Source organism: Pinus tabuliformis, chromosome 1_2 (genome assembly GCF_031772625.1).
Source record: "Pinus tabuliformis cultivar Carrire ecotype Pingquan chromosome 1_2, CPIR1, whole genome shotgun sequence".
In the NCBI taxonomy this organism is placed as follows: Eukaryota; Viridiplantae; Streptophyta; class Pinopsida; order Pinales; family Pinaceae; genus Pinus; species Pinus tabuliformis.
Window position 1 is genome coordinate 715,237,534 of NC_142298.1, and position 20,970 is coordinate 715,258,503.

Genomic DNA, 20,970 nt, shown 5'->3' on the forward strand with positions numbered 1-20,970 from the left:
GAGACGGTTCCTATAATCATCTTCGAGGGATCCATGTCCACCTCCTTGGATGATCCAGTAGGTGGATCGATCTGTATGGTCGTGCTAAGTTCTCTCTCTTCCAAATCCACATGAAGACCAGGTATGGGTAGGAGCTCCTTGCCTCTGGTGTTGAAGTTGTTGATTATGTTGTTTTGTCAATAAGTCAATATAGATGAAGCAGTCGTTTATGCAGTTGTTGATCCAGCTTATCCACCACCTGTTTCTCCAGCACTAACTTATCCACAGCACCAGCACCAGTAGCAGTAGCAGTATAAAAGCTAGCAAGGCCTAATCTCCGAATGGCCCTCACTGTGTCCTGTGGGCTGCACTGTCTCAATTAAAAGTACTCATGGTGTTAGAGCCTCTCCTACACTCTATGCAGTCTCCTCCTTAGACCTATCCTCCTTGCAACCTATGACCTCACCACCTGAGGCCTCATCACCACCCTTAATGTCCTCAACCATCGAGAGAAATCCCTTTCCTTTTAGTCGAATGATCCTACTTCTGAGCTTCCTTTCCCTGGTCTCCAAGATGTACTCCGAATCTAAAATCAGATGCCCTCATCATCAAGTGGAGGCAACTCCACAACTACTGTAACCTGTTGCCCCAACACCCTTTTGAGGCATGAAACATGAAAAATATTATGGATCCTGCTCCCTGGTGGTAGCTCCAACTCGTAAGCCACCTCTCCAATTCTCTTGATCACCTTGTAAGGTCCAAAAAATCTCGGCTGCAACTTCTCAGTCTCCTTTTGCTTTAGTGTGGATTGTTGGTATGGCTGCAACCGAAGGTACACCAAGTCCCCTTCCTCGAAATGCCTCTCCACTCAATGTCTATCAGCATTAATCTTTTGTTGATTCTGAGTTGCCTGCAAGTTATCCTTAAGAGCCTTAAGGATATCTTGGCTCTCTAGGATCCAATCTTTGGCCTTTGGGGCCCTGCTGTCTCCAAAAACAATGTCAACAAAAGACAAAGCATCATACCCATATAAAGCACGGAAAGGAGTCATACCAATGGACATGTGATGTGTCGTGTTGTAACAATACTCTCCCAAATGCAACCATCGAATCCAAGCCCTCTACTACCCTGTCACATAGTTCCTGAGATAGCCCTCTAACCACTGGTTCACCCTCTTTGTCTAGTCGTCGGTCTGTGGATGATAACTGGTGCTCAGGGTGAGCTCGGTGCCAACTAACCTGAAAAGCTCCTACCAAAATCCCCCCATGAATCAACTATCTCAATCGGTGTTGATAATATAATATCGTGATATTTTCGGCGAGCCGATATATCGCCGACAAAATATCGCGATATTTTCGGCTTTTGAAAATATCGCGCGATTTCCGAAATATCGCCGATATTTCGGAAAATATCGCGCGACGATCAAAAATATCGCCCGGTGACTGTAAAAAATTTCTGCATGGCCTATAAAAATTTGATTTTGGTTTTTTTTCATATCATTTTCATTTCTGATTGCTGGAGAAGGAAGGGGAGAGCTATGTGGTTGCTGCCAAGGAGGGTTTGAGCGTTCTAGGCCCTAGTATTGATATGCTATTCATGGTAATGTTAAATTCTTAAAGTAAAAGTGACATTCTCCTTAATCTTCATTTTCATCTTTTTACTTAAATTTTTAACATTACCATGAAATGACTCAGGATGTTTGAGAGTGGTTCCGGCCTCATTGGATTTCATATGGAGAAAGTAGAATTTTAGACTTCATTCAAAATGCAGCAGACTTGTAAGTTTTTTAGGATTTCAGGATTGGGAGATTGTAATGTTTCCAGGTGACACCACCTGCCCGGGCTACCCCTGCCACCAGTAGAGGACGTGGTCTACCTCCTATAGCTCCTACTTCTAGTTCTTCAGCTTCTAGAGCATAGCAAACTCCACTACCAACTCCACCAGCACCAGCATCTACATCTAGAGGGAAAGGGAAAGTTGTGGCATTTTCTCGCAAGAGGGGCAGAGGAAATCAATAGGATTAGACTTTAGTTATTTTCTTATGTGCTTGTAAGTTGTACATGAACAATGAACATTGAATATTCAAGAATCAAGACCAAGCATATCACATTCTAATTTCTAAATAGTAAATTTTGATTCTATTTATTTTTTTAAAGTGAACTATGAACTTTGAGAAGTAATTATATTTTAATTTGATTAGATAAGCTGCAACCTGCAACACTGCGGGAGCATTAGCATCAACACCATCTGCTATAAATATAGGAGAGCATAGCCCCATACCTAGCACTCATTATTTGACATCAGGTGCAAAGGCAGGGTCAGGGCCTCCTACTACTAGGGGCAGGCCTGGTAAACAGCGCATCATGTTTTCCCGTAAAAGGGGGAGAGGGCAGTGATTTCAGATAGATAGCTGCTAGTTTTATTTGTTATGCTACATATAACTCATGATGATGAGATACTTTTATATATGTGATGTTATTTTGTATTGGTTCTCCACATTTGAGTCCTTGAATGGACAATTATCAGGGATCAGCGGGATTTGGTATCGCCTTTGATGTATAATTTCTATTTGACATCATATATATCAGTGTTTTCTTCATATTTATGTGCCAATGTGTTTATTTCATGTTGTTATTGCTTTATATGTTTAAAAATCTTTGAAAAATGAATATATTATGCATTTTTTATGCTTGCCGATATTTGCCGATATTTTCGCCAATATTGCCGATAAGATATTTTCTGGACCCTCGCCGATATTTTCCCGATACCGATATTACCAACACTGATCTCAATAACTGACTATGGTCATAGGGAGTCTATGCAAGCGAAAGACCTCCCTAAAGAACAACTCTGCCACCTATGAAGCTGAATATCATGTCGGAATGGCAAAGAAATGTGCAAACTTGGTCAGTCGGTCGACCACCACAAAAATACAATCCTTCCCTTGTACCAAGGGAAGTCTGGTGATGAAGTCCATAGAGATACTCTCCCATTTCCCCTCAGGGATGGGAAGAGGTTGCAATAGTCCCATTAGATGGGTCAACTCTCCTTTGTTCCTCTAACAAGCCTTGCACTCCTGCACATGCCTCAACACGTCCCCTTTGAGGCCCTTCCAGGTGAAGTGCTCTCTCACTGCCATATAAGTCTTCCTGAACCCCTAGTGTCCAGACAAGGGAGAATCATGAGTTGCACAAAGGACGTGCTCCCTTAACTGGGACCCCAAAACCAAGAATATGCGCCCTTTGTAATATATAACCTCATCCATCACCCTGTAGCGCTCATCTGCATAGTTTCCCTCCAAGATCTCGCATGCCCGATGATCCTTGGAGTACTCTACTAATAGTTGTGCCTTCCAATCATGGCAAATGCTCATGAGTGAAAGTCCTGCGGGTCTCCTGGATAGTGCATCCGCCACCACGTTGTGCTTCCCCCGCACATACTCAATATCAAAATCGTAGGCCTACACCTTTCTAACCCACCTCTACTGCCTATCATTGAGGCCTTGTTGCCCCATGAAGTGGAAAAGATTGTTGTGATCCGTCTTCACCCAAAATCGGTTCCCCACCAAGTATTGTCTAAACTTGGCCAATGCATGCATTATGGCCAACATCTCCTTGTCATATATGGAATATGACATCTCATGTGGTAGGAGCTTCCGGCTCTCAAAAGAAATGGGGTTCCCTCCTTGGGACAAGACTACCCCTATCCCCACACCTGATGCATCACACTCCAATGTGAAAGGCTGTGTAAAATCTGGAAGTGCCAATATTGGGCAACAACTCATCACCTCCTTGAGGCGATCAAATGTTGCCTGAGCTCTCATCTGTCCATGCAAAAGCCCCCTTCTTAGTCAGATCAATAAGGGGTGTTGCCAACTGTGAGAAGCCCTTCACGAACTTCTGATAATAAGTACAGATGCCCAAAAATCCTCTCAGCGTTGTCACATCTTGAGGCTCTGACCAATCCCAAATGGCCTGAATCTTCTCCTCATGCACCTTGACCCCATCTGCGCCTATGATGTGCCCCAAGTAGAGCATCTCTGTCAGCCCAAACTCGCACTTAGACATCTTGGCGTAGAACTGTTGCTCCTCCAAGATACGCAATATTGTCTCTAGGTGTTGCAGGTGCTCCTCCCACGTCCTGTTGTAGATCAAGATGTCATCAAAGAATACTAGTACAAACCTCCTCAGCTAGCCTCTGAACACATGGTTCATGCACGACTGGAAAGTAGTCGGTGCATTGGTCAACCCAAAAGGCATGACCAGGAACTCAAAATGCCCATAATGACATCTGAAGGTCGTCTTCGGGATGTCCTGCTCCCTCACCCGAATCTGATGATACCCAGACCGCAAATCTATCTTAGAGAAGTACTTGGCTCCTCTAAGTTTGTCCATCAACTCATCAATACGCGGAATGGGATACTTGTTCTTTAGTGTCTTCTTGTTGAGGGCCCTGTAGTCAATACACATGTGGAGAGTCCCATCCTTCTTCTTCACCAGCACAATCGAAGAAGTGAATGGACTAGAACTCGATCTGATGTGGCCCAATGCCAATAGCTCCTTGATGACCCTCTCAATCTCATCCGTATAGGCTTTGGGATGCCTATAGGGTATAGTAATTACTGCCTGCACACCAGGCTCCAGTGCTATAGTGTGCTCGAACCCCATGTCAGGTGGTTCCCCCAGTAGTATATCTCCAAAGACTACGGGATATCTATCCAGTACTGCCTGCATGTCTAGAAGTGGTGGCTTGGCCTTCCCCCTAGCCTCTGAAATCCTCAGTTCTACTGCCCATGCTATGTCTCCATGCCTCAAATTGGCCTCCATCCTATGTGTCGAAATTGTCTATGAAGGGTACGAATGCATGCCCCAAAGAACCACCTGCTTGCCATCCGACCCAGTAAACTCCATCACTAACTTCTTCCAATCAGTGGTAACTCAGCCAAGAGAATACAACCATTGGACACCCAGCACCACATTGGTGTCTAGTACATCCACCACGAAAAAGTGGTATGTCATCAAATACTTCCCCATGGTTACTATCAGAGCAAGAACATATCGAGTGCACTGCACAGTCCTTTCTCCTCGTACTAGAACTGAAAACCCCTCAAACTCTACAATGGTGATGCCCCTACCTCTGGACCATTTGAGCATCAATAAAATTGTGGGTGGCCCCACTGTCTATAAAACTGAGACACGCTGGCCATGCACCATACCTCTGATCCTCAAGGTCAAAAATTTGGGAATCTCGCACAAAGAAGCTAGGACTGCCCCAGCTGGTGCGGAAGATGCTTCCCCATGTGGTTGTGGTGGTCCCCTCTCTGTTGGATCCTCGTTGTCTCCCCCACCAAGCTCCAACTCCCCCTCATCCTCCTGATCGCTATCTGAGAAGATCTCGATGTAATGAGCCTTGCCCGCTGTGCATGAATGGCTTGGTGCCCACGGCTCTCGACATGTAAAACATAACTTCCTCCTCCTGAGGTCCCTCCTTGTCTCATCATCCAACTATCCTTGCCCTTAGGTTGATCTCTATGCTGCAGGGGCTCTAGCATCACCTCCCTTCTGAGGGTAGGGAGTGCGTGGAGGAAAGGGTGCCTGAGTCTTGGGGATGGCCCCCTGCAAATCTCTCATACAAGTCACCGCCTCCAGAAGAGTAGATGGTCAGCGTGACCTCACAAGTCCCCGTAGTGGCTCTGTCAATCCATCCACAAATGTGTATACTCTCCTAGCATCTAACAAATCTGGGACCATGACTAAGACCCTCAAGAACTCTGAAATATAATGCTCTGGATGTCCTGTCTACCTGAGCTGGGTCAACTCCCTGAAGTGGGCCTCTGGATCCCTCTAATCAAAATGCTCCACTACTCTCTGTGTGAAGTCCTCATAGGAGGTCACGCTGGCATGCCCCAAAGTGGACAAGCCATGAAACCACCAATCGTGTGCCTCCCCCTCCAAATGCAATGTGGCCATCTTGATGGCTTCTACCTCCATCATCCTGTTGAGCTGGAAGTATGTGTCTAGCTTCTCCACCCAAGCACGTGTTGTGCACTTGGTAGTGCCATCATAGGTGGGAAAATACATCTTCCCAATGGTGCGGTGTAGCTCATAATTCTGCGTACCATGGCTTCCATAGCCCTTCCCCTTCTCATTCTGTTTGAGCTGGCAATAATCTCTGAAAGATAGAGCCTCTCTGAAATTTTCTCCCATGGACTGCCACTCCCTGAAATGCTCTCCCATCAATAATGGATCCTCTCCTCCACCTGTTTCACCCTGCACCAAAGGTAGAAAGGAAGTTAAAGTGGCTCGAGTTGGCTCACTCAAGGATGGCCGCTGCGCAATAGGTGAAAGATGATCGAGCTGTTGAGAGGCCCCTGAAGTCTCTCCAAATATGAACTCCTGGTGAGTGCTCCGCTCCCAGTTCGGCATCTTGATCTCATCCAACATCTCCTTCTACCCCTTTGCCAAATCGCTCAAGGCCTTCAAGAGACTGTCGAAGGAAATTACTTCCCTTCTCTTAGGCTCCTCCAAATCTTCTGCTACCACTTCCTTCCCATGATCCTTTGTGTCTAGAGTAATCTCCAACTCTCTCTCCCTGCTTCGGTACCTTTGCCTCTTGTAAGTAATATTTTGTCGGTCCTCCTCACTCATAAGAAAGTTCTCCCACGGCTGAGCCAGAATCTGAGCTCTGATACCACTGTAATGTTCCAAACTAGAATAAACAGTGATATGCAAAGCAAAAATGATTTACAACACAGAAATTCTAAACAATCAACAAATGCTCATTAAAACTCCAGAAATAAGAACCAGTTGAGCCATTTTATTAATCAATGGAGCAAGTACAATAGTATGGAGGAATGCACCTGAGCTTGCCTTAATGGCAAGCATGACAGACCCCAAGTGATAATACAATGATCTCAAATGCTGGAAATGAATGCTCCTCTAATGCTCTACGCTGCCCAAAAAATTGCACTGTTGGCTGGAAAGGAACTGCAAGAAACTCCACCTCTGGTGCTCAGAAAATGCTACAAAATTAACCCCAAGCTCCTTGACCAAAACCCACAAAAACCAAAAAAGGGTTTGGTCTGAATCCAACCTCCCAAAATCGACCTCCAAGAGGCCCTACGCCCTCCAAGATTGCTCAAGAATACGACCTGCAAAGATACCAACAAAATCCTCCTCCAAGGCTCTGAAAAAGTAGCAATCTCCTCTACAAGTGTTTCCCCCAACTCTCTCGGCAAAGACAAGCCTCAACAATTGAAGCTTCACCTCCCACATGTCCACAATATTCTGCTTCTTCGTTGGCCTAGGAAGTGCGAAAGTCACACTGGATGGGAGCTCTCTCCTCCAGCTCCAAGACTCACCAAGGTGGCAGCCCAATACCTATGCCTACCTTCCGGAATTTCTCCCAGCCAAACCTCCTCAAAAAGATGTTGCAATCACAACTCAGCCTCCCTTCACAGCGTCCTCCAGAAATACGCACCACCTGGAGAAGATGGATGCAACTGCTGGAAATCACAACAAAAACCTCCTCCGAAAAACTAAAGATGAACCTCTCTAGGGTGGCACTCGAAGTCCCCCGAAGAAAGGGTGAAATCTCCAATTGAAGAACTCTTGTTAAACAACAAGTGACTCGGCTAAGCAGCTCGAGCAACCAAAGAGAAATTCGATATGCCAAAGATGATGAAATAAGGAGAATTGCCTTCCTTATATAGATTTCGTGGAGTATTTTTCCCTCCATTTTCCTTCCATCGTGGGTCCCTCACTTAACCAACGATTTCCCCTCCATGCAAATCAAACTAGGGGATGTGTATTCTCCGAGTGTGGGTGGCCCCCACGTATAACTTAACCACAACAACTTAATCACATCAAAATAACTTATACTAAATATAATCTCCTAATAAAATCAAATGGGCCCCCATCACCTCCAAAATTGGCCCCAAAATGTAACAATTAATCTTGTTCAAAATTAATTTAGGAAGGGAAATGACATTGTGAATAATTACAATGTGATTTATTCGGTATTAATCAGAAAATTAATATACTGCTAACCAGTTAGAAGAATAAATTCCAGTTACTGCACTTCAAGGAAATTTCACACTTTGTCCACATGTGGGCATATTCTGCACATTTGGGGATCTGATCCTCCTCACATTAAGGTCTTATCCACAGGGCTTAGATATGGAATTTGGATTAAACATGGCTCAAATATGGAATTATGGTTAAATGAGGTTGCCCCCTCTTGCCTCCACTTTTCAGGCTATATATTCACACGCTAGAACAATGTTTCAATGAGAGAGGCAGAGTGGGAAGGACACTTCACAATGTACAATAACATCTCTAATCAATGGAAATTTTTGCAATGGAGTGGGGATGGAAGTGAATACAAATAAAACCAAGCTATTGTTTTTTTCCCTCATTTTAAACAAGACAGTAAATCAACTTAGAAAAAGAACCCTAGAAATCATTCAGAATTACAAATATCTTGGCCTAGAGTTCAAGGGAAGGCTAAGTTGGGAGATATGCTAAGGCTATATTACCCCTTCTTCCAGTACGGGTGTTTATATCAAATTCTCCCACAATTCAAGGCTGAATATTTAGAAAAAAGCGAGATGGGGAGGGGGGGGGTTGAGGGCACACTGTAAGTTGTGTGTTAAAAGTTACATCATCAAGATCTTATTTATAACCAGCTTGTTTGGGCAATGGCCAATTCCATGAGAATGGAATGTTTGTCCACTGGAGGAGAGTGATTTGGCACGAATATGGACACAATCTTCCTGAAGAACTCTGTGGCTAGAACAGGAGGTTGCATATTGCATACACAATACAGCCTATCAATGCAGATTTGCTTTCTCAGATTTCTCTCTTCTCTATCCCCCCAATTTGTCCAAGAGCTCATTTGATTTTATAGATGGGTATGACGATGAACAATCCAGTGAGGGAAGGAAAATAAATTGGATGAAAGATGGAATACTAGAATATGATAGGGTTTTTACAGTGAGGCCATATTATGCAAGGAAGTTTGTTTCTGAGCGGAAAAGGGAGTGGAATTGGAATCTATGGTTCATAAAGTTGGCATTACAGGAATTGCGAGTGGAATGGACATCCAAGAATTGGACCCTTTGACAAACAGATATCTTGAAGTGAACTATGATGCAGCAACTGTTCTGGATGCCAAACCTAGTCTGAAGCAAAGCACTACAAGCCGAAGTTGGGCTGACCATGGATCCAAATATTCCTGTTATAGGATTTATTAGAAGAATGGAAGAGTAGAAATTCTTGTTGAAGTTGTCCCTCTAATTGTAGATGAAAACGTGCAATTAATTATCTTAGGCATCGGTAAAAACTACTTGGAGAAGCAACTTGAATAGCTTGAAGAGAAATACCTAGACAGCGGTAGGGGAGTAGCAAAGTTTAATGCGTCACTTGCTCATATGATAACAGCTGGAGCTGATTTCATGTTGGTTCCTAGCAGATTTGAGCCTTGGGGTCTCATCCAATTAAACACCACGAGCTATGGTACAGTACCTATAGTTGCATCTACACGGGGTTTCATAGATATAGTGCAGACGAATACAGCATGTTCCACATTTTGAAAAAAAACGTTATATGACCAAGGGCAGCTTGATAATGTATATTTGGATGCATTTGTTATCAGGAAAGATAATATGTACTCATATGTTTCCCAAGATATATTGGATTACTTGAAGAGTGATATGATAGACCAGGATGGTGGAATATATTCTACAGAAGATGCCGACAGTACAAAATTCGAAGGTGCACCAAGGAAACAAGAAGGTGCATTTTATGTTTGGACATCTCAAAAGGTTGAAGGAAGATTATGATAGGCCTGTGAAAATTTCATCTGTTACAGCAACTGGAAATTTAATTGTGCAGTTTATTTGCTACAGAAAACAACGAATAAAATCACAACTGCAATTTTCACCATAAAAATACTACAGAAAAATAGAAAGCTGGAAACTAAGAAGTAAAATTCCCTCGGATATTTTGGCCAATATTTCTCTGAGATAGATAAGTCAGTTTGGCATCATTCTATTGTACTCAGAATTTCTATTGCATAATGGTAATAAAACCCTCATCTGTTGCACCAGTTTTGACACCCTTATTTTTGGACAATCATCCCCGGACAAACCCAACTTGGGAAAATTGGTGCAACAAATGAGAGTTTTATTATCATTATGCAGTAGAAATTCTGAATACAATAAAATGACGCCAAACTGGCTTATCTATCTGAGAGATATACTGGCCAAAATATCTGAGGGAATTTTACCCTCCTCTCCAAGCAATCTCGGCTCAGAAACTGAACACTGGAATGATCTGCGTCAACCTCTACGCAGTCCATTGTACACTCAGCCCGGAACTCCCTCTGAATTAGACGTCTTGCCTATCTCTGCTGCTGGAAGTCTCTGGCCAGACCCTCTGGAAATTTTCCTGGCCTCCGGCACCTAAAACAACTCGCTCCACAGCCAACTCAAACTACCCCTCTTGAGGCACTGCGCATTCCCTGCGTAGCCTCCTAGAGAATAATTTCAGCTTCCTCTGCTGACTCCTCCGAAACTGGAAACTACTCCGGAAAACCTCTATGCTGCCCCTTTGCCACTTGCTACTCGATCTCACTATTGAATCACCTGCTACTGGAAAATCGAACTGCCTAGATCTTCAAGTATCTGCCACTGGTGTATTCTTCATCTACCCATCGACTTCTTCTTATAATCATCTGTTGAAGCACCAACGGCCAAGATCAGAACTTAATCAAGGGACCAAATTAATTCTTTGGCGATCCATGCGAGTTTCTACAGAATTCTCAACTTATCTCAATTAATATTGATTAATTAACCATATTCCCTAAGTTTAGACTTATGAAATATTTAAAAATCGGCTAATAATCTAATTGAGCCATATCTAGGTGGAATTTTGAGAAACGATTTCTTGGTTTTGCAGATCTCATGTGTTTTAGCCTCTCCACAAAGTTTCGAGACTAGAACACCTATGATGCTACAAAAACTAACACTCCTTAGCGAGGAAGGTGTTTTAGTGCTGCACCACTGCTGCTACAACACCTTGTCTTTGTATCACCCCTTTGTTACGCTGTTGATGTCTGGCCACTGCCCACCAACCACTGAGCAACTCTGATGCTGCATTTGTGTTGTTGCTGACACTGCCATATAGCTGCCAACTCTGCATCTACACTGCAACTCCCCCTTCATCTGTTGTTGTTGCAACTACAACTGAGAAGCATCCAAAATAATGTCCCTACTACTGAAGCGGGTTCTCCACCATAACCATTTGTTCTCTGAAATAGACAAACTTGGCTCTCCCTAGAGCTTTCGTGAGTATATCTACAACATGCTCTTTTGTGGGAACATACTATAGTTGGACCGCTCCACGCTGCACACAATCTCTGATGAAATGACACCGAATATCTATGTGTTTCGACCTGTCATGAAACACTGGATTCTCAAAGAGCTTAATGTAACTTTGATTATCACAGTAGACACTAGTCGCCTCCATCTTCTGCCTGAACAAGCTTACTAGCAGCTTCCGGAGCCATATAGATTTCCACATAGTTGTGCTTGCTGCCATATACTCTGCTTCTACAGCGCTCAGTGCTAATGACTTCTGCTTCCTACTACACCAAGAAACCATCCCTGATCTAACGTTGAAGCAGTACCCAGAGGTACTTTTCTTATCCACTGAACTACCTGCCCAATCTGCATTTGTGAATCCACATAGTCTAATGTCATCCACTTGGGTATATCTCAACACATACTTGACTGTGTTGCGCACATACCTCAAAATATGCCTCGTTATTGCCCAACGTACCCTCTTTGGTTCTACCATAAACTGACTGAGGGTATTGACTGCAAAGTAGATATCTAGCCTAGTGTTGACCAGATACATGAGAGAATCGATAAGCTGTGTATACAAGGTGGGGTCGACATCCTTGTGATCTAATGCATCTATCTTCTTCTAGTTGGTGATCATGGGCATAGACATGGGTCTACAATCCTGCATTTTGAACCTCTTCAGAATATCTGTAGCATATCTTCCCTGCCCAAGGAAGATCTCCCCGTCCTTTTGCCACACTTCCAATCCTAGGAAATAATGCATCAACCCCAAATCCTTCATATCAAACTCTGCTGCCAAGTTCCTCTTGCAATCCTCTATGAGCCTTGATGATCCTGTCAAGAAGAGATCATCCACATACAATACTAGGATGAGTGGCTCACCCTCTACCATCAAATAGTAAAGGTTGGGATCTACGTCACTCTTGACGAATCCCATCTGCTGCAAGTAGTTGTCAATCCGACCATACCATGCCCTGGGAGCCTGTTTGAGCCGTATAGAGCTTTCTTCAGTCTGCACACATGAGTGTGCCTCTCATGTGTCTCAAAGCCCTCTGGTTGTTCTATGTACACCTCTTCCTCTATCACCCCGTTCAAGAATGTTGTCTTGATGTCCATCTGGTGAATCTGCCATCCCATCTGAGTTGTTAGGGATATAACTGACCGAATAGAAGTGTATCTGGCAACTGGGGTGAAGGTCTCCTCATAATCTATCCCTTCTTTCTGTGCATACCCCTTTGCCACGAACCTAGCCTTGTACTTCTCCACGTTGCCATTTGCAACATACTTGATCTTGTAGATCCATCAAGAACCTACAACTGACCTGTCCTCAGGCCTCAGCGCCACCTCCCAACATCGTTCATCATGATAGAGTTGTATTCTTCTACCATGGCATCTGCCCACACCTGATGTTGTGCGGCTTCCTAAACGCTGGAAGATTCTGCAACCTGAGCTACCAATGCTTGATATTTGTCAGGTTTTCAGCATTCCCTTGTTCATCTTAAGAGCTCCAATAAACTCCTCTGCATCTCTCAATGTCTGATGAACCTCTCTACTAGTTCGACCACTAGTAGTGGGAGATTTAACAAGCTCCTCTTCATCCTGCCTCTGTTGCTCTGTCCCTTGAGATCTCACTGGATTCCCTGCTCCTGAGGAAATGGTAGTACTAGTTATTGTATTAGATCCCTGTGACTATCCCATTGGTAGTCCCACTGGCTTCCCTTGCTACTAAACCAATGGAGCTTCAGCTGGTTGATTCTGATCACCTGCAAGCATCTCACGAGATCTCTTCAAAGCTCGATCTTCCATGAACTTTACATCCCACCTCACTACAATCTTCCTATTGCTAGGAATGTAGATCCTATATGCCTTAGAGGTCTTGCTATACCCAACGAGAAACCCCTTCTCTACAGTGTTATCCAATTTGGTGCGCTTCTCATCTGGCATGTGGCAGCAAGCAACGCTGCCAAAGATCTTGAATTAACTAACTTCTGGCTTCTTCCCTGTGAAGACCCCTTTTGGCGTTTTCTTCCCCAATGCGCTATGAGGAGTCCTGTTCTAAATATACATTGTCGTGTTACATGCCTTTGCCCATAGAAACTTGGGCAAATCCTCATCATATAACATTGTTTTTGCAGCCCCAACTATGGTTCTGTTTTTCCACTTTGCTACCCCATTCTGTTGTGGATTATGTGAAGTTGTCCATTCCCTTCTGATACCTTCCTTCGCACAAAAATATATGAAGTCTTTATTAATATACTCCACCATTGTCTGAGAAAAGTGTTGATTTCTGGTAGCATCGAATGTGCTCTAAGCCTCAAAACTTGCAGAGAGACTTGGACACATGTATTCCAGAATACCCAGAAATCATTTTGGGAACTCCACCCAAAGACAGTTTTATTAAAATAATTAATTATTTTTAATGGATGCCTAAGTCTAAACTTAGGAAATTAAAATAATTAAAGGGTATTAATTAAACTGGGGGTGAAACTTCTAGAAGAAGACGAGGATCAAGTTAAAATGATTTGAGTGATTGATTAGAATCTAATATGGGTCAATTGATCAACGAGAGGATTATAAGGACTTCGATGGGCATTTGGAAATTGAACCAGGCAAATACTCAGTTGCCCAAGTAGATCGATTTTCTCACTGGCTAAAGTTTGGCAAGAGAAAATCAAATCAAAGAGAGAGTTGCAAGTTGGAGAGAGAGTGTATCAGCAATAGCCGAGAGTGCAGGTGTCAGGCCAGGGTAACTCCAGCAATTAATGAGCGCAAGACAGCACTGATTGATTTATTCATTAGACAATTATATATTTATACATATACACAACGGATCAATTCATCTTCTAGATGATTGTCCAGCTTCACCTCATCCGTTTCAGATTAGGTGTCAACATTCCCCCCCTTAATTTGAAGGGATGTTGGTGAGTCCAAGCATCGTTCTGAATCTTTCAAGCTTTTCTCTTCCAAGCGCTTTGGTGAAGATGTCTGCAATTTGCTCGTTTGTGGAACAATGACGGAGACGGATTGTTTTGGCCTCAACATGATGTCGGATCAGATGATATTTAGTATTGATGTGCTTAGTACGATCATGGAACTTTGGGTTCTTGGCCAATTTTATTGCAGAGGTGTTATCAATCATGAGTGGAGTTGATTGTATTTGTTTTACCTGCAAATCTTCAAGAATTTTCCTGAGCCACACAATTTCTTTCGTTGCTTCAGCTGCTGCCACATATTCTGCTTCTGTTGTGGAATCTGCTGGTACTGATTGTTTGCGTGATCTCCAGGAGACAGCTCCCGATCCAAGACTCATAGCATATCCTGAAGTAGATACCCCAGTTTTTTTGTCTCCATCGAAGTCTGAATCAGAGTATCCAATCAAGTTGAAGTCGTCCACCTGTGTATACTTGATTCCAAGGTCTTGAGTTCCCTTCAAGTACCTTAGAACTCTTTTTGCAGCAGACCAATGTCCCTCACAAGGCCTTTGCATAAACCTGGAGAGGATTCCAACAGCAAATGAAATGTCTGGTCTGGTAGTAGTGAGGTAGATGAGACTTCCTACAAGTTGTCTATACTTTGTTGCATCCTCAAATTCCTTTCCTTCAGTAGATGTGAGCTTCAAGTTTTGTTCCATTGGAGTAGAAAGGGGATTGCACTCTGTCATGCCAAATCTGTATAACAAATCTCCAATGTATTTCTTTTGAGAAAGAAATATGGACTTTGGATGTTGGGTTACTTCAATGCCAAGATAGTAATGAACATAGCCCAAATCAGTCATTTCAAAAAAATTTCCTAATTCTTTCTTTATGGATGCAATATAGCTTTCATTGTTCCCTGTCATTAAAAGATCATCTACATATACCACAAGATATACAACTGTTTTGCCAACTTTCTTGACAAATAAAGTTGCATCATCAAGATCAAAATGATTGAAGTTGAGTTTCAAAAGATGCTCAGTTAGTTTTTCATACCAGGCTCGTGGTGCTTGTTTGAGGCCATACAAGGACTTCACAAGTTTGCATACTTTGTGTTCATGTCCTTTCACAGCAAATCCTTCAGGCTGGGACATAAAAACATTCTCCTTTAGATCTCCATTCAAGAATGCAGTTTTTACATCCATTTGATGGACTTTCCAACCGTTCTGAGCAGCTAGTGCAAAGAATGTCCGGATGGTGGCCCATTTTGCTGTGGGAGCAAAAGTTTCCTCATAATCGACCCCTTCCTTCTGTGCAAAACCTTTTGCCACAAGCCTAGCTTTGTGCTTGTCAAGTGAGCCATCAGCTTTGTACTTGTTCTTGTAGACCCACTTGCAGCCAATTGGTTTGGTTCCAAATGGAGGTTCAACCAGCTTCCAAGTGCCATTCTTTATGAGGGCATCGTACTCCTTCTGCATCGCTTCTTTCCATTCATCATGAGAAGCAACTTCTTTGAAGGAAGTTGGTTCAAAATCTGTAGACAAGTTCAATTCACAATCATAAGTAACATCCATATCAACAGGTGAATTAGAGTTATCTACATCACCTCCATCTTGTCGGTTTGTATTTCTGGTTCCTGTTTTTCCAATTTCATCAGGATGAACACTTTCAAGTGTCTTTGTCAGCCACTTTGGGGGACCTTTCTAAGATGGTCCAGGCTGTTCTGTTGATTGAGTTGGGACTGAATCAAGATTAAGTCTCCCAATTCTATCAATTACATCACTTAAAGCATCATCCGTTGTTGGAGTGTCATGCAGGGGAGATTGTTCTTCAGAAGAAGATTCCACATGTTGATCTAGTATAGGAATCCCCCCTTCAAGATGTGGAATCTGATTATCAAACTCTTGGAATGATTTCGGTTTTGTGAATCTATCCAAGCGATCAAGTTGCCGCTCAACAACACTGTCTGATTTGGATGATTCAAGAAAAATGACATCTCTAGATAAAACAAACTTCTTATTTACTTCATCATAGAGGCGGTATGCTTTAGATGTGTTTGAATACCCCAGGAAGATACACTTACGACTTCTAGCACCAAGTTTGTTTCTATGTACCTTTGGTATTAAAGCATAACAGGTGGAACCAAAAGTCCTGAGATGTTTTACCGAAGGAACATGTCCATACCATAATTCATAAGGAGTCTTGTTTCTTATAGCACTAGATGGACATCTATTCTTTATATATGCAGCACATAGAACAGCATCAGCCCAAAACATTGTCTTTACATTTTTGAAGAAAAGCATGGATCGTACCATATTCAAAATTGTTCTGTTCATTCTTTCGGCTACACCATTCTGTTGAGGATTATAAGGCACAGTTGTTTGATGTTTAATCCCATGTTGGCGAAGATAGTGTTCAAATTCATTTGATGTATATTCTTTTCCATTATCAGTGCGAATAGACCCAATATGAGATTGTGCATCATTTTCAATCCATTTATGAAAATTCTTGAATGTTTGAAAAGCATCAGATTTGTTCTTCAAAAAATAAACCCAACACATTCTGGTGTAATCATCAATAAATGTCATGATATATTTATTTCCATTTGCAGAAGAAACAGGCATTGGACCACACAAATCTGAATGAATAAGTTCAAGCTTCCTATGTGCTCTTGAATGTGAATCATGAAAAGACTGTTTGCTGTGCTTTCATAGAATGCAAGCATCACATTGTTTATGTTTTCTAGGAATTGTAGGCAAACCAGCAACACCATTTTTCTTCAACAAGCAGAGACTATCATAGTTTAAATGTCCAAATCTAGCATGCCATAATAAACTTGATGGAAGTGCACCTTCTTCATGATGAGAAATATATGAGAAATGTTGTGCATGAGCAGAGGTTCCTTGTAGTTTAAGAAGTCTTTCTTCTTCTATACCCCTCATGACAAGTGAGTGGTCAGATGTCTTTCTTACCTCAAGCTTGCCATCAAACATGTGAATGGAGTGACCTTGCTGGCGGATGTGGACCAGGGACAGCAAGTTTCTCTTCAGCTGTGGGAGATATAGAACATGATCCAGAAGAAAGTCTGGAAGACCAGGCAGTTTAAGCCTGATTGTGCCAAGCCCTGATGGCTTGATTTTTGACTGATATGCAAAGTATACTGCTCCATCAACATTGTCAGTGAAATCTTCAAAGAAATCTCTCCTATGAGTCATATGACAGGTTGCTCCTGAATCAAGCAACCAGTCATTTTTCGAAGAAGCAAGTGAAGCATTAAACAAATCTTCATTTACTCCAATGTTACATTGTGCCTCAATATAGTGAGCGGATTCAGGTGCTTTACCTTTGTCTGTGTCATCAGTTTTACCTTTCTGCTGATTTCTTCTCTGCTCAACTTTGTCCCATGGTAACTTGCATGTAGAAGCATCATGTGATCCATTTCGTTTGCAGCGAATGCAATGCAGATCTGTCTTAGCTGCTCTGGCTTGATTCCCTGGCTCTGCCTCTGCCTTTGCCTGAATTCGCTGCGCTCTCTGACTTCCAGAGACTGCGCCTCTGGAGACTGCGCCCTCAGACCTTGAGTATTGCGCCCTGAGTTGATGCGTTCATTCCCTGGAACGCTGCGTTGAAGCTCCGTTACCTATGCGTTGATGCTGTTGAACTGTGGTATTGTATTGAAGCTGCGTTGTGCTCCGCGTTGATGCTGTTGAACTGAGGTATCGTTTTTTGTAATGGTGACATGGTATCGTTTTTTTGTAAAGACTGTGGCATAGACTGCGTTTTTTGAACTGTGAAGTCTGCGTTATATTGAAGAAACGCTACGTTGTATTGTATAGAAGTAAGCCTGCGTTATATTGTTTTGAAGTCTGCGTTATATTGAAGAAACGTTGCGTTGTATTGTATAGAAACTGACATGGTATATACATTGGTGCTGTGGACTGCGTTCTTTTATTGGTAGCTATGTTTCTATTTGGCTTCTTGATTTCCCTGGGGATTTTGTACTATTTCTCTTCATTTGGATTCATTGATCTAGATTGGGAGACTACAGCTCGAAATGTTGCAATAATATCAATGGCTGCAACTGTTGTCGAATCTCTTCCGGTAACAGTAACAAGGTTCTTGGATGACAACATTTCGGTTCCTTCAATATGCATACTGGTTGGGCTCTGCCTTTTTCCAATGCAAAGTTCATAAGGAACCAGTTTGAAGATATTATAGTTGGAAGAAATATTCGTGCAAAGTTCATGCGGAACCAGTTTGAAGACTGAAATGGTGACTGCGTTTTTTATTAAAGCTTGAAATGGTGACTGCGTTTCTGACATATTTCTGCTCTCGGCATCGGTTGTTGCCAGAAACTAATTTTTGCGAAAGTTGAATGCTCCCTTACTTTGTATGTGTAGCGGAATGTTGCATGCAGTTTTGAATGGTGGTTATGCGTTGGTAAAAGTTGTGTGTCGGAGACTGTGTGAGTTAATGAAGTTGAGCAATTATAAAAACCTGTCCAAACAGTGTTCTTTGAATGCGCTTGAGTTTTTGAATGCGCTGTTCATACATTAGTTCACTATTTCAAAGTTTTTCCAGTAGTGCTCTATGAAATGTTTTAGAGCCTTTGATGTATGAAGGAAAATGGAACACCATTGAATCTGTTCTCAAGTAAAAGACTGTTTTTAATAACTGATGCATTGTTACATACAGAAGTTACATAAGGCTGTGGCATAAAGTGCATAAAGCTGTGGCATAAGATTTTTTTTCCAGCAGAAGTCTTTTATCAACAGAAGTTTTTTTTAGCAGAGATTTTTTTTTACAGAATGCATTCAATCATTTCAATGGTCGGAATAGTTCTCACTGGCAAGGAGAACTATTCTGAATGGTCTCGGATGGTAAAACACACCCTTATCTACAATGAGCTGTGGAAAGGAGTGTGTGTCGGAGAAGAAGACAAAGACCCTGTGCAGCCCACATCAGACAAAGAACTCGCCATTTGGGAAAACAAGAACAGCAAAGCCTTTGCATTGATCGCAGCATCTGTAAATGAGGAAGTAAGTCGTCATATTTCATCCTATTCCACTGCCTTTGAAGCTTTACAAAAGCTGAAAGAACTCTATGATACACATTCTGCACTTGAAGTTGTTCAGCTCATGATTAAACTCTTCACTCTTGAACTGAAAAATAATGATCCTCTTACTCTTGCATCTGAAATAAAGTCTATAGTGCATGATATTAAATCCACTAAGGTTGAGCTGGATATCTCTCTTATTGCCTTTCTCAAAGCACTCTATCCTACCTACTCTAACTATCTTGAGTCTTTACAAGCAAATGGAAATCTTAAAGATATAACCTTTGACACTCTTGTGAAAAAGTTTGCTGAAAGAGAGAAAGCCTTTGGAAAGAAAACAGTCCCTGAATCTTCTGAAGAGACTGTTTGCCTTGCTCATAAAGAAAAGCATCCTGCTCAAGATTCTACAAGAGGAAGAGGAAGATACTTCAGAGGCAGGGGGGGCAGACATCCTCAAGCAGAAAAGGCAGATCTGCATTGCATTCGCTGCAAACGAAATGGATCACATGATGCTTCTACATGCAAGCTACCATGGGACAAAGTTGAGCAGAGAAGAAATCAGCAGAAAGGTAAAACTGATGACACAGACAAAGGTAAAGCACCTGAATCCGCTCACTATATTGAGGCACAATGTAACATTGGAGTATATGAAGATTTGTTTAATGCTTCACTTGCTTCTTCGAAAAATCACTGGTTGCTTGATTCAGGAGCAACCTGTCATATGACTCATAGGAGAGATTTCTTTGAAGCAGGAAGCAGAGAGAAGACACAGAGCAAAGAAGGGACAGCGCAAAGGCAGTGACGTTGGGACTACGCAGTCACTGCGCAGAAGGTGACACATTGAGATGCAGTGAAGGCAACAAGTCCTCTCCAGAGTTAGAATTTCACTGTGAAGCGTGAGAAAATTGTCTGTAAAATTTCTCACAGAAATTCCTCTTCCATTATGTTGGTTGTATCTTGTACATGTGATTTTGTTGAAGATTAATAAAGAAACCCTCATCTGTTGCATCAATTTTCCCACATTGGGTTTTTCCGGGGACAATTGTCCAAAAATAACTACGTAATTGTGATTGTACTTGTGCTAGTATTTTTCCTTACATTTACTTTCCGCGTATTTGAATTGTGAACGTTGTAGAAGAATTTATTTCGATATTTGTTGTAGAAACACTGTGAATAACTTATTTCTGAATTAATAAGCAGAAGAAATAATATCAGTCACTGCAGTTGGATTTCTGTTTAAAAAATTTCACATGGTATCAGAGCTAAGGAGAAGCAAGCGAACAGAACCAGAAGAGCCAGCATTGAATAGAAGTGGAAGTTGCATAAGCAGCAGATTGAATCCCCAAAGGGACTGCACAGTGCATAAGGGCAAAATTTTCGTGGGAAAATCTCTCTTTGAGTGATTCGACAGAGAAAAAGATTTCCAGATCGAAGTTTGCTAGTGACATAGGGAGTAGCGTAGCAGTCTTCAGGTGGGACGCAATTTTCGCTGGGCAGAAAAGCGTCAAAAATCTATAAGAAAAATGGCACAAATAAGGATGGAAAATCAAGATGTCTCTAAATTATCTTCCAGATTGAAGGAAGAATTCGCATGCTTGTCAAGTTCAGCGTCGGCATATGTTTGGTATATTGATAACGAGGCTTCAGCGCAGATGACT

At 42.3% G+C, this 20,970-nt stretch overlaps 2 pseudogenes across 1 annotated transcript in view; one reads left to right on the forward strand and one right to left on the reverse strand.

The window, feature by feature from the left end:
* The window catches only part of LOC149207737 (dynamin-related protein 3A-like), a 409,797-nt pseudogene that overhangs the window by 326,798 nt on the left and 62,029 nt on the right, over positions 1-20,970 (reverse strand). The gene's annotated exons all lie outside the window — the stretch shown is intronic.
* LOC149207738 (granule-bound starch synthase 1, chloroplastic/amyloplastic pseudogene) lies at positions 8,934-9,571 on the forward strand (annotated as a pseudogene).